Consider the following 15,915-nt stretch of genomic DNA (forward strand, 5'->3'; position numbering starts at 1 on the left):
AACAGCATAAGACCATCAGGCCTGGAGGTAAAGACCACAGGAAAGAGAGGTGAGGACCGAGAACATGTCTCCCTTTAAAGCAAATCCCTCAGGAGCTTTTCCTCTGTGGGAAAGAAGTCAACTCTGTTTTTCATCAATCACCATGTGGTCAACTCAGGCTTTCACCTTTCAAAAAACCATAAAGGTCCAGGGAGATTCCCTTACCTCCAGCTTTGTGGAAACATTTTTAAAAATGAAAGTAAAGGAATAGAATTCCAAAAGTTAGGTGAGAAAACTGTAGAAGTTCTTTAGGAAGTAATTGAATATTCCTTTAAAGTGTTGAACTATATTACAAAGAAGCCTCACAGTTCTGCGGAGAAAATGTGAGTAACTGCTTTCTGCTTCATGTTTTCGGCAAGCCAATTATATGCATTTTTTTTCTTCTCGACTACTGTAGATGCAATTAAACAGCATGGTTTCTATGATTTCTTCTATTGCTGATGCAACTTATAAATTTACTCAGTGGTAAAATAGCTGTTCTAATTTTATAAGACAATGTTGAGAAAAAAAGTTCTTAAGTGTATTCTACAGATAACAGGCATAGCTCTACATGAAACAGTACTAACATAAACAAGTGGGGTTATTTCCCTGTGCCAATATTAACCTAGAGAGAGAGAACCATCAGCACTTCTAAGACTTTAGGTAAGAGTGAGAGCTCTGATGAACCTACCAAGTTTCTCAGATTTCTCAAAATCAACCAAGAAGTCTGTAGGCAAGGAGTACAGTGGTCACAGCAAACAGTGTGATAACTGAGTTTCATTTCTCAATTCTTTCCTCTTTTCATTTCTAAAGTTGGTGGTTCTATTTCTGAAATTCATAGAGTGTAATTGGGATTGAAAAACTATTCAATAAAATTGAAATTAATTAAGAAAAAGAGAAGATGAGGCAATGGGGTAGAAGTGGAACGGAAAAGGAGGGGAGTGTGAGGAGGAGGAGAAGGAGGAGGAAGAGTAGGAGAAGGAAGACGAGGAGGAGAAATCTGAGAAGGATGAGGAGAAGGAGGAGAGGGATAAGGAGGAAGAGGAGGAGAAGGAGAAGGAGGAAGATGAGGAGGAGGAAGACGAGGAGGAGAAGAATGAGGAGGAGGAAAAGAGGGATAAGGAGGAAGAGAAGGAGGAGATTAATCTTTTCTTTTTTCATTTCTAAAGTTGGTGGCTCTGTTTCTGTAATTTGTAGAGTGTAATCAGAATAGAAAAATCATTCAATAACATTGAAATTAATTAAGTGAAAGAGAAGATGAGGTGATGGAGTAGAAAATGGAGGGAAATGGAAGGCAATGTGAAGAGGAGAAGGAAGAAGAATAGGAAGAGTAGGAGGAGGAAGAGAAGCATTAGGAGAGGAGGAGAGGGATAAGGAGGAAGAGGAAGAGGAGAAGGATAAGAGGAAGAGGAGGAGGAGATCAAAGAGTACATAGGAGAATAAAGGTTCTTTTGTGTGTAATTTGGCAAGCTCCCAGGAAGCCGTAGGTTCAAATGACAAATAAAAACTTAGCAGCCAGCCCCTGTGCCTGAGCTAATCATTACATAAATTCGTTAGCTAATCATTGCATAGATTCAGAAGTATTTTTCAAGTGCCACCCAAATCTTTGGTACATAGGCTTCTACCTCTAATTAACAAGCTTGTGTAAGACAGAAACAAAACTGGAACATTCTGAAGCATGTGTTACCTCTATTTTATAATCATCAGTTTGTTACACTGAAAATATAATATTCTTATAGTCCAACACGCTTTTTGGAGCTCCGCATCAGGTATTATCAGAAGTACAATAATGAAGAAGGCATGGGGTCGAGGCTGGGAGATAGTGACCTCTCAGGAGAGGTGAAACAGTCACCAACACAAATCATGTTTACAGTGACATGCATCTGACAGAAGTAGCATAATAGGAAAAAAAATGATTGTTGGGAAAGGAGAAATTGTAAGGATAAGATTGAGACTGAAATAGAAAATTAAGGTAATGAGCAAAATGTCTTGAAAGTAGTTCAAGCAGAAATTTAAAAAAGTAAGATCTGATTCAGAGTAGGCATTCAAACTACTTGTTTTCCTCAACTCCTACTGATTCTTCTAAGTCCAGTTTAATGGTTGTCTTTTTTGTGAAACCTCTGATCTCTCAATGCAGACGTAAAAAGTCACTAGATGCCTCCTCTGAAGGTTGACTGTGTCTCTATTAGAATAGCATTGTCCTAACTATAATTCATCAACTAATACAACAATTATATGTTCTTTCCCTACTATGTGTGGATGCTGGGAATGACACGGAGCTGATAGAAACAGTCCCTGGTGAGAGAGACAAAATTAAACAATATATGAATGAATGACCATTTTGACAAATGCTAAGGAAAAAAGCATAATTGTCTACATGTGTGCTTCTTCTAAAAATCCATGATTCTCTTCAAGTTAAAGGCTCTTTTTTAAAATCAACTTTCGCTTTTAGTATCAAGAACCTTTGTGAAATGTATGTGTTGAATAAATCTACTGAGATTGAGAATATGCATAGAGAGAGGAAAAAAATAAAAGGCTACTTATACATTGTATGACTGATAAATACAAAAGGATCCTGGGGAAAAAAATAAGTTGTATATGAACAAGAAGGCATGAAGAAGGTAATGCTAACTGCTCAGTGTGAGGGGGAAATCTAGAAAACATCTGTGTGAAAAATGAGTCAGACGTGATGATGGGACAGAAGATAAGAATAGTTAACAAAGGAGACAGAGCTGCTGGTGATATCTACAATTTTATGACAATAAGGCAGTGACTTCAGCCTTTTTACAGTACAATAATTTCACCACCTAAGAGCTTCAGTCTTTGCACAGATACATAATTTCACAACCTTAGAGAAGTGGCTTCAGTTTTTCACAGATACAATAATTTCACAGTCTTAGGGCACTGACTTCAGTCTTTGCACAGATATAATCGCTGGCGTTGTTGTTGTCTAGAACAAGGAGTATGAGGGCATTTGCGTGGAAATGTGCATGTCAGACATTGAGGGCTGAACAGAAAAGAGATTAGCTTGGGAACCATTCAACACTTTCCTGATCACCAGATGGACCACCATTCATTTCACGGCATCCTCCAAATAAAAAATTGCCATGTTTTCCCACATGCATAATAATAAGAATTCCCCTGCGTTCCAAAACCAGACAAGTTCCAAGTGCCCTGATAACAAATTCTCCCTGAGAATAACATAACCATTCAGAAACCTTAAGGAAACTCCCCTACTTGCCGCCAAAATCTTTTTTGTTGTTGTTTTGAAAAGTCATGTACAGCTTCTGGAATTATTTTATGATTTCAACATCATGCATTTAATCGGGTTTGCAAACCAAAATATAAGCTGTACATATTGGACTCTCACTGAGTTTGTCATCTTAGGATCACTTTTATTTAAAACATTAGCCTGTTGTGAAAAGTTAGAGCACTCGCATGCATGTCTGCAAGATGAATAATTCAGTAGTTCCTCGGGAGTTCTCACGATGGAAATAAAGGTATTTAACCTGAATGTAGACAAGTAAAGAGATTGAACAGTATGAAAATCCTAAACCCACTCAGGCATAATGACGTCATGGATTGCCCTCTCATATTTATTCCCATGCCTCTGAAGATTGACTTTGAGGCTGTTTGTTTTGAAATTCTATAACCGTTAATACTTGGAAATTACACTGGGCTCGGATCATATCACATTTAATCCTAAAAATACTTGGAATCATAAGTATTTAAGTAAATTAGGGTCTTTGAAATGGTATATTCTAATTTTGTTCCTCTGTTTGTTGCCAGTGATTTTTGATCACAGAGTTCTTTGAAAATCTGATATTGTCTTTGGATCCTCTACTTATAAAACTGCGCGTGTTCCACGTGCTGTGCTGAAGTTGAGGAGATTTGCCAGCTCCCTCAAATCCAATCTGGATGATGGGACGGGAAGGGAGGGGGGATGGGTGGTTTCATGAACCCCAGGTGAACTACCTCTGATTTGGTCCAAATACCTCTCATCACAGAAGTGACTTACTGAAAGATCACACAGAGTCACCAGTGGAAATCAAACTTTCTTGCTAATTCACAGTCGTGTGGATTTCCATTACCTGCTGGGGATTTTAAATAACTACTAACAGTCAAGGTTTTAAATGTCTTCCCTCACAGCCTCCCATCCAACCTTGCCAGGTTATATAGTCATAGTCAAAAAATAGTGGTCAGAAATTGGAGAAACTTGGCTTTATTTCTGATTGATTGATTGAATGATTGATTGAAGCTACTGCATGACTGGACATAAAAAGTGCTTCCTAAGTATCAATCTCTCTATTTGTAAAGTGAAAATAATTACTTCTGGACATTTCTAATAGCTTAGGAGTATTGCAAAAATAAAAGAGATAATGTCTTTAGCATATGAAAATAAAAACATATAACTTCAGGTGAAAACTTCCACAAAAAGCAGAATGTTATTAACCTGTATTTTCTTTTTCTTTTTCTTTTTTTTTTTTTTTGAGTTGGAGTCTGACTCTGTCGCCCAGGCTAGAGTGCAGTGGCACACTCACGGCCATCCCAGCATCGACCTGCTGGGCTCCGGTGATGTTTCCGCCTCAGCCTTCCAAGTAGCTGGAACTACAGGTGCACACTACCATGCCTGGCTCATTTTATTTATTTATTTATTGTAGAGATGAGGTCTCACCAAGTTGCCTGGGCTGGTCTCAAACTCGCTGGCTCAGGCAATCCACTCGCCTCAGCCTCCCAAAGTGCTGGAATTACAGACTGAGTCACCGAATCTGGCCTAACTTGTATTTTCTAAAGCATTACAACCAAGGGATAAATGTGAAGTCATGATTTTGAAAACAAGTTTGCCCTGATTCTCCCTTTCGCTGGAAAACTGACTAGGGTGCTACACTACACTAGTTATTGCTGAAAGTCTCAAGCTGCATTCCTTATTGTCCTCACAGGCAAAGCCATCCCAGCTGTTCTACCTCTCTCCCAGCCTTTGCCTCCAGTCTCTGATGGGAGGGCTCTAAAGCCTGTGGAGCTGCCTTGTTGCTGCTGTTGGTGGTTCTGCTACCACATGCACCATCTTCCCAGCAAAGCAGCCGCCAGAGTCCCAGGCTGCTGGAGCTGCCTAGAGGAATGCTGTTATGTGCACAATTCTCACTAATATCCAGCAAAGTAGACCAGTCACATTATTCCACTCAACACTGTCCCCCCTTAAAGGGTAGACCACACTATGTTATATTTGTCCCAAAGCAACACTACTTATCATTCTTAATGTCCCACAAAGTTTCTTGTATTTCTAGTGGCTGATGCATACTTGGTACCAAGTAATGCTGTTGAAAAACACAATGGAAAGCACTGAATTTCCAAGATTATGGTTGAAGTGTGTTAAGGTCTCCCCTTGATTATGTTGCTAATAAACACATTGAGTATTGATCCTATTAGTGAAATAAACATAAGAAAATTACAAACAGACTCCAAACTAGTGAAAATGATAACATGGACTCTGCTTTTCTTTTCTTTTTTTTTTTTTTTTTTTTTTGAGTTGGAGTCTCACTTGGTCACCCAGGCTGGAGTGCAGTGTCATACTCACGGCCACCCCAGCATCGATCTGCTGGGCTCAGGCAATCCTTCTGCTTCAGCCTTCCAAGTAGCCAGAACTACAGGCATGCACTACCAAGCCCAGCTAATTTTTTATTTTATTTTATTGTAGAGATGAGGTCTTACCATGTTGCCCAGATTGGTCTCGAGCCCCCAGGCACAGGCAATCCTCTCACCTCGGTGTCCCAAAGTGCTGGGGTTACCAGCTGAGCCACTGCACCAGGTCAACCTCTGCTTTTCTAAGATCTTGACAGAGAGTATGAATACAAGATGTATTATCCTGTTGCATTATTACAAAGAAATACCTGAGACTGGGTAAGTTATAAAGCTATAAAGCATAGAGATTTATTTTGGCTCACAGTTCTGCACAGTGCCAGCATATGCTTCTGATGAGGCCTCAGGATGCTGCAACCATGGTAGAAGACGAAGGAGGAACAGACATGTCACAAGGAGAGAGCAGAAGCAAGATAGAGAAGAAGGTGCCAGGCTCTTTAAATAACCACCTCTCAGGTGAACTGACAGAGTGAGAATTCACTTATTACTAAGAGAACAGCACCAAGCCATTCACGAAGGATCCACTCCCATGACCCAAACACCCCCCACCATGCCCTACCTCCAACATTGGGGAGCACATTTCAGTATGTGCTTTGAAGGAGACAACCATCCAAACTGTATCACAAAACTTAGTTGCTTTTGTTATCAGAAGAGAACTTTGAGACCTGAAGTGGAGAGTCCTGGAAGTTGGATGTTTGGGGGCTCCTGGGGAGAGACAGACCCAGGAGCATCATGGATATATGCAGAGATGCATGAGAATATTCACAGAGCATCACAGATTATGCAGAGATGCATGGGAATATTCACCAACATGTTAACATTACTTCAGGGTAAAGAGCTTTCATCTTATTTTAACTTTCTACCCTACATGTATTTGTGGAGGCCATCTTTTAATTCAATAAACTTATGTTACTCCTATAATGAAAAAAATCTTTAACTTATTCCATTGTGAAATAAAATTTAAACATTAAAAATTAACTTATGAAAAAGCTCAAAAATCTAAATTCTTGGCTCAAGTCAAAGACATTTAGAAACCCTGGGACTTTCTAAAACCATTTAAAATGATTCCTTAGCTCAGGCAGCTGTGGGGCTGAAGCAGCCAAAGATTTATCCTGTGAATTGTCAAACTGCAGTATCTATGGAATTCTCAGCCTCACCGAGTCTCATGTTGATAGCCATGGCTAACACTTAGCAAATGCTATATTCAAGCCACTGTACTAAGCACTATATTTATAGTATCACATTGAATATTCAGGAAATCCTATTAAGTAATATTGTCTTCTCTACTTCAGATTATAAAATTAAGAAACAGAGAAGTTAAGCGAATTTCCGTCGGCCACACGGTTAGTAGTAGTGGAGTGAAGATTAAAACAGACTGATTCCATAGCCCATATTATTAATATTACATAATACAACACATTGGTCAAGATTGAATATGCACTACAGAGTTGAAACGGAGATATATGGGAGAACTTGGAACCCTGTGTGTACTCTGAAACTCCAGCCACCCACCGAACCTCCCTTGTCCATGCAATCACAGTTTGGAAATGTTACTGCATCCTGCTTGGAAGAAGTCACCTTGCAAGAAAAACATAGACCTCTTGATGAATCCCCACCCAGCTCCCTCTCAATTATGTAATCAAAGTCGGCCAAAACAAACTTCTCTTGACTTTCAGGATACCATGATGCCACTGTGGTTCCTTCTTGTCTTCTCAACCTTTAAAATATTGGAGTGTCTCAGTTCTGTCTTTAGTTCTCTTCCCTTTTACACTCACTTTCCAAGTCTGCTGCCTTTAAATACCATCTACCTGCTGAGCTGCAAATCCATCTACCGAGACCCACAACCTTCTGTCTGATATTTTGTTAAATATACAGCCAGCATCTCAAAGCTAGCGTGTCCATTTCTGAGTTCCTGATAATTCTTTCCAAACTAGCTCCCTGGACAGTCTTTCCATGCTCAGTAAATAAATCCATTCGTTTTACAGTTGTGCTTTCAAAATTGCTGTAGTTGTCTTTGAGTGCTCTCTTTTTATTACATCCCACATGTGAGTCCTTGTTAGGTTTATCTTCAATACACACCCAGGACATGACACTTTAATGACCATCACACTGGTCCAGGATACCATAATACCTTTACTAAAATATTGTAATGACCTCCTAATGGTCTCCACAGTCCTGAGCTTGGTCCCTTTGACCACCTTTCCCAGCCCTCCCCTCCTCCAAGTATAGACATTGTCTCATGGAGTAACAAAAGTGATCCTAATAGATGGAATGAGGTCAAGCCATGCTTCTACAAACAATCTTTCTGTGGCTTCCTGTCTCAAGCAGAACACAAGCCAAAGTCCTTACGAGCAACCACAAGGTCCTATACACTCTGGCTCCCATTACATTTTCTGACTTCATGCCCTATTATTTCCTTCTCATTCTTTCTGCTTAAGGCATATTGGCCTGTTTGATGTTCCCTTAAATTACTCAGGGCCTTTGCACCTGACTTTTCCTCTGTCTGGGATACTTATATCTCAGATATATGCATAATCAATTGCTTGCTTCTTTTCTTTTTGCGCATAAAACTCTTAGTGCAAACTTTCCTATCACCTCATCTAAAATACCATGTGTCCCTCACACATTCCTCCCATACATTATTTTTCTCATTTCATAGATATGTTTTGAATAGATATATGCTCCAGAACACCAATTACAGAACCAAACCTGGGAAGGGAAGGTTTATATAAAAAACACCACAGGTCTTTGGTCATTTATATATGCACAAATATTGGGTAAAGAGTCGAATCTGAGAATGCTGACCTAAGAAGGAAGAACAGTAGAATTTAAGTTATTGCGGCACACTTGAACTATCTTATTTAGGGAGATAAATTTAACAAATCAAATATTAACACGGATGAGTATGAGCCTCCTTGATTAATGGCAAGCTCAAAACTATGATTACAAATTGAATACTAAATAGTATTGTAATAAATTCTTATAATTTTATGTTTTCTCAGCATCATTTTGAAGGTAAATTGGACTTTCTCTTCTCAGAAGAGGACTCAGTCATTGACACAGTTTCAGTTCTCCATCTCCACCTACTGCCTCAAGGTGGGAGATCCAGAAATCTACCTTGTACAACCACCTTCTGGCAACCATCTTCATATGAGACAGCTGGTTACAACCTACTTGACTGACCCCCACACCCTGCATGGACTGACTGCCCACCCATATATGCCTCAGTGTCCACCTCTCAGTCACAGTGTGACTCTATAGAACTCAGTCCTGCTTACTCTAAACCTAGAATTCAAGAAGTCTATTCTATTTTCTGTGGGAAATCTAATGCCTTCATCAATATTTCTGAGAATTTCCTGGGGTTAATATCTTCATGATTACTCTGATTCTACCTGCCTCCGCTAGACTATTGATGTCAATGGCATCTGATTCCCTGCACCTATTCTGGTGTGTGCACCTATTCTTGTCTGCTGTGTGACAAATCAAGGCATGAAAAGCAAGATCTTTCTTCTAAATACCTCTCCAAAATGCTCAACTATAGTATTTGTATGTAATATTGTTTCACGTATGATTTGTAATGATAGAGAAATTTATTTACATGGCTTCCAAAAATTTGACGTTTAATATTAGACATTGTCCCTCAACATTTATTAAATCCGTCTTCAGTAATTATTTACTGTCCATTTTTCTCCATAGACGTCTACTCTGCCATGTTACTTAGACATTTCTGTTCCTCTTCTCTTTTCTCTCACTCCCTTCACTGTTCTTGTTCTAAACTCTGTTTATCATTTTGTCAGAGAATATTAACTCTTCCTCATTTTTTTTCTTATAATCCACCCATTTCTCATAATCCATTAAGTTTCCATGTTATATTTAAATATAGCTTCTCCAGGTATTTTATAGAGATGATTCCTCCTCATTATAGAAACTCTGAAGCCAGAAATTAAAAGTCTTTGCATATGAGAGTCATGAGCAGTTGAGGTAATGAATGATAGCTGCCTAAATCCAAACCTCTCCAACCAACATGAATAACAAATAAAACTACACAAAACTCTCACTTCTGGCATAATTAGAAGACAGAAAACATTACAAGTGTAAATTACCTGTAAGTGGAAAAATAAGGACACATCTCAGCACAGTAAACTTTTGAAATCCCTCTGCTATCATTTCTAGAGAAGCAAAGGGCTTCTGGAAAAAAAACGCACAAGAAAAATAAAGAAGAATTGATTTTAAATCACCCCCAGGAGGAGAAAGCACTAAGAGTCCTGATACTAATGATGGCAACAGATTATTAAACATTGAATACTATATAAATTAATGAATTCATGCAAGTCAAAATAAATGAACCAAAATGAAATAAATAGACTGGGATGTTATGTCTTTAAGTAGAATGTGGAAGGGGTGAGCAAGTTAGAAAATTACCATTTTGCAAGCTTTATTATAAAAATTGATTTAAACCAAAATTATCAATGAATACCTAAATCAGTAAGCCAAAGTTTGGGAAATGTAAAGAATATTTATGTGTCTTCAAAGTATCTTTCCACAAATTACTTTTCAATTACTAAGGAGAAAATTAGTAGAGAAACCTAGTAGGACCATTTTAACCAAATAATTATGGCTGACATCATCAGTAATGGGACAAACCGACATGATGTGCAACCTGATGTGATATGCTGAGAACACAATCTCATGTCTGTTTTACTATCTAACTTAAATGACCGGAAACTATCAGAGGAAATATCAGACAGACTCAAACTAAGAACCTCTTCTACATAGTAATAGGTACTCTCCAAAGCTGCCAAGGTTATACAAAAGAAGACAGAAGAGTTCTTCCAGATTAAAAATCACTCAAGTTTCATGACAGCTAAGCATATTTTTTCATCTTGAATTAAATTTTAAACCAAGAGAAAACAGATAGTAATATAAGGCATTATTAGGATAATGGATTCGAATATTGGCTGTTAGGTTATACTATTGTATAGATTTTTTTTTAAATGTTGGTCATTTCACTAGTTATGGAAGAGCATCTCTTTGTTCTCAGGAAATACACACTGTTCAAATGGTAAAAAAAAAATTATTAAAAGAGTAAATGAGAAAGCAACTGAAGAAAAATGCTAGCAATTGGTGAATCTGGGTAAAGAATATGTGGACATTTTTGGTCATATTCTATAAATTTCTCTATGAACTTGAAGTGATATCAAAATAAAAAATGTTTAAATCTCACTTTATTAAGAATAGAAAATTCGGGGCAACCTCTTCCCATCCCCTCCCACTGTGGGAGCTTCTATCCTCTCAATAAATGCTGCTTTCTCACTTAAAAAAAAAAAAAAAAAGAAGAATAGAAAATTCTGACTCTTCCTTTTTAAAAAAAATTAATCTCTGAAGTTAAATAAAGGGAAACAAATTTACATAGCTTCTCCAAATATCCTTAAGAAAGTAAGTTTATGATAGAATCAAACTATATCTGAATAAGTTACTCTTTTGCTTTTAACCAAATTAATGGAGCCCAAAATAATACATATATATTTCTTAAAACAGTGTGTGGATTTTTGACAAATTAAGTTGTCCTAATATTACCAAAATATTTACAGCAATATAGCAAAATTATAAACTATTATTTTTGAATCATTGCATGATTTTCATTATTGAAGATTAATATAGGCTAAAATATTTGTTTTCATTGATCCATCTGTTATTAATAGGTGCACCTGTATGATGTTCTTTGATTTATGAGGTTAAGAATATAGCAGTAGCTACCATACATTGAGCATCTTACCTGTACTAGGTAAGGTGCTTGGAAAATTACACGTATCATTCTATTTTTTGATCTTCAATATATCTTATAGGTTTGATTAGCTCTTTTTCCATTTGTAAATAAATAATAAAAAAATTTTTTAAAAACTGAGGCTCTCAGTTGCTTCACATAGTTTGTATCGGACAGAGATAATAAACCCTAGTCAACTAGACCGGAAAGCCAGTATGTTTACTAATGCACGTGAAGTACATGGTTTTCCAGTAAAATTAGTAATTCTCATGACTTTTAATTGGGGACTTTGCCAATCTCTCAGAATAAATTATTCAAAATTATCAATTGTTAAATCAATTTTCCTAGACTGAGTTCTTGGAATAAAGACAATAGTCTGCTTAAAATTTAATTTCATTACCTTATCATGTTGTACTATATCCTGGCAATAGGACACTGTCTGTTGAAAAATAATCTTTGAATATGCTTTTATTATTCTGGAAGAAACCTAAATGTAGGGGATCCAAAATTACATATATTAATTCACTTTGAAAAATTAAAAGGAGGACGGGCTCGCTGGCTCAGCCTATAATTCCAAGCCTTTGGGAGGCTGAGGTGAATGGATTGCCTGAGCCCGCGGGTTCAAGACCCGCCTGGGCAGCAAGACCTCATCTCTACAATAAATAAAAAAAAATCAGCTGGGCATGGTAGCGCATGCCTGTAATTCCAGCTACTTGAAAGGCCGAGGTGGAAGGATCGCCAGAGCCCAGCAGATCGAGGCTGCGGTGGCCGGGAGTGGCCACTGCACTCCAGTCTGGGCGACAGAGTGAGACTCCAACTCAAAAAAAAAAAAGAAACAACAAAAAAAACCTCACAAAATTCAAAGATCCAGAAACTAAACCCTTGTAAATATTCTTTACTTTGAAATTCTTCAAAGTTAATTTTCATATTGAGCAGTCAAGAAGATACCTGGCTACCTATGACCTTCAGACACTGTAGCTCTATTTACATGTGGCCCCTGCCAAAATGTGAGTCACCAAGTCAGATTGTGACATGCCCATAGCATATCATGTTATTTAACTCATTGCCTCAGGGAACACATGAGAAAAAAAAATACACTATCTGCAAAGCAGTTATTTCAGCAATGCATATTCCAGGATACGGTGCGTGATTTAGCAAGCTATATTTAAGTCTGCAGAGAATTATAGAGAAAATGCTTATTTACAGTCATCTAATCTAGAGAGATGAATAATTTTGCTGAATTTGCATCTGCAGATGTCAGACTCAACAGAAAAACAGGCAGGACATGCAGTATTGTTCCATCTTCCTCTACCATGCCAGTGCCGAATTTCACATAACAACAACAAGAGGTTATATTTCTCAAGAAGTCCCAATAGCAAATTCAATGGTTTTATGCATGTCTGGATCATGTTTTTGAAAGAAACAACATTTCTGGAGAAACTTGTTTTCCTCTTTCTCAATCCTGAAAAAACTGCCAAACCGGAAATTCTGAGAATTGGGAATGCAATTTGTATGATGTATTTGTAATCTTTAGCATGTGGCCATTTCAGTGATTCACAAATAGCACTGTAAGTCACAATTTTTTAAAAAATGCAGGTTTCGATAAAATAGGATTCAATTAAAATGTAAAATTACATTTTAGCAGAGTGATATTTGGCCTCTACTTAATATGTTTCCTTCCTCTCCTTCTCTTCTTCCTCTTCCTCTGCCTCCTATCCTTCTCAGGACTGGCACTGGTGTCAGATTTCATCTACCATTTAAAAGTAAAGTGTTGCATACCTTCAGAAAAGCTTTTTTTTTTTTTTTTTTTTTAAAGGGATCTCATAAAAGTGTTTTGACAGGGCTCACCACTTTAAGAAAATCTAGACCCTTCAGGGAGATGGAGGATAATTAAAAGTGCCTGCAGCAGTAAATCATAAAAAGACCAAATTAATGGTTTGTTTAAACAAAGAAATGAAAACAATTTAACAAAGTCAAAATCTTTAATCATTTTTTTTTGAAATTGAATTCTCTTGTATAATTGAACATTTGTTTTTGCTTCTTTTCTCTAAAGATTTGGGTTTAGTTGAGGTTCTGGAAAGAACTTAGTGGTTTATTTTAGACTAAATAAGCTTAAAATTCACTAAACATCAGCATAAATTCTTTTCACAAAACATTCTACATAGGAACATATTTCTAATTTCCATAAATTTAATCTACTAAAATTGAAAAACCAGCTCAGAATTTTTCTTGGCAGGCAAGAATAGAGAAAAATTAAAGCAATCGGTTTGTTTTCTTGAGCCTCTATGTGTACCACCTCTGTACTGTAAATCCCTTTGCATCTACCTCTGATAAATCATACAGTTAGCAACTCTAATGACGTTTATTCTTCATGGAATGAAAATGTGGTCACTGCATTATGAAACAGTGTAAGTGAATTCATGTGTATGCAAACTTATCGCATGTGTGAAGCAAATCAAACACAAAAAACATGATCTCTATGTTGTAGAACAATAAAAGATCTACAAGTGTGAAATGAATAAAATATAATTAAGCACTTACTCATTGGAAATGAGTGTATGCTGACAAACATAAAAAGAAGAAAGTATGTAAGAAAAAAGTGTCTCTACTCAAAGTTGTCTTCCAGGAAACACTGGGAGAATTGTCCCCATTAAACCCAATGAAGAAACTGAAGAAAGTAAAATATTGCTGCCCCATGTCTTATGAATTTATTCAACAGACATTTATTAAATTCCACACAAAGTTTAAAACAATACCATCTCCACAGTCCTAGAACTCTCACGGTACTGGAGAGCAAAATGAGCACAAACAAGACACCAGTGTGGTGAGTATCACAGTTGTGGCGTCCACAGAGTGCAATGGGATCACAAAAGTGTATCATCATCATTGACTACAGATGCCAGAGAATATTTCACAAGGAAGGCAGATTTTGAACTGAGTAACATACAATTAAAAAGAATTCCCTAGACAGTTACAGGGGGAAACAGTTGCAAAGCTGTGGAAAGGGAAAAGAGCCTATCATATTTTGGAGGTTTCAGCACAACTGGAATATTTGATGTATAAACAAGGAGAATAACAGCCCATTAAAATAAGGATGTTAAGAAGCCACCAAAAGATTTTTAGCTTCTTTTTTTCTGTCTGTTAAATTAATTCTTTTGCATCAATAGGAGTCTAAAAGTGGGGAAAACATAAAGAAGAAAATTAAGCCTACTTTACATTTGTTCTTCAAAGGATCATGTGACTTGAACACTGGCTTCCTTCCGCAGCTCTGCAGCATTACTGATCCGCACCAACGGGCAGTGATGAGGCTGTCCCCAGCTGTCCTGGGACAAACCATCCATCTGTCCCCCAACTCTCACTAGAATTTCCCCCACTTATTTTCCACAGTAGTACATTCTCCTCTCAGTCTTGGTGCCTTCAGGAAAATTAAACTCTCCCTAGATTTGGAAGACATTTCTTTGTTTTTATGGTATGTCATTACCATTTGCTACACTTGGCACTAATAGAGATAGTATTCTTTTTCATTGTTTTTATTTCCTCTTCTTGTTTTTCTTCTAACGTTGATCAGAGAGTGTTTAGAAGTTTGCTCTTAAAAGAAGCTTTGCCAGATATCCCAAGTACTTGTTTTAGTTCAGAATTGTACATGTAAATGGCACTGCCAGTTCATCAAGAAGGACTGTTGAGAGGATTTGGTATGTAGAGCAAAGCGTTTTCTGGGAAAACACTGATTTTCATACCCATTATAGCATATGAGATACTATTTTCTAGCATGCTTACAAGTATTGGTTATCTCTGAGCTTGGCACATAGTTGAGGGATTTTAAAAAATCATGGCAATAAAAATCAGGATTGTACATTCTTACTATCACTCTTCCTGTAGTATGAAGAGTAGACTTAACATGGGGGTGTGGTGTCATTTAGAGTCTAAAAGACAAGGTGGGCGGTTAGTGAAACTATCTAGATGAGAAAACAACTCAAAAAATGGCAGAAAGAAGAAGAGAGAAGGAAAAGATTTTGAGAGATGATAAGACAGTACAAATATTGTAACCAAGAATATGAGGGACCCCAAAAAACTGGAATTTTTTAATTAAAAAATTGTGTATTTATTCTTACATGTTTAGACTTCAGTCACCTTCAACGTACTCTCTGTCTGATGCAAGATGTTTTTTCCACTGCTCAAAACAGTTTCTGGACTCGTCAATGTTGGTGCTACTTTTAGTGCTTCTGTCGTTTTTTTGTTTCATCTCTTCCACATAGGCGAAACGTTTTCCTTTGAGGACTTGTTTCATCCAGGAAAGCAAACAAAAAAAAGTCATTCAGGGCAAGATCGGGTGAATAGGGAGAGTGGGGTAAAAACTACTAAATACTCTGTGGTGTGGGCAAGTGTGTTCCTAAATCACCCATCATGAAATGGGCAAATGTGTTGAAAAAAATCTCCAAAGAAAGAATTCACTGAAGCCAAATGCAAACTTTCACAACAACACTAGCTGGTACACT

Source organism: Carlito syrichta, unplaced genomic scaffold (genome assembly GCF_000164805.1).
Source record: "Carlito syrichta isolate Samal-C Ts95f unplaced genomic scaffold, Tarsius_syrichta-2.0.1 Scaffold313389, whole genome shotgun sequence".
NCBI lineage: Eukaryota > Metazoa > Chordata > Mammalia > Primates > Tarsiidae > Carlito > Carlito syrichta.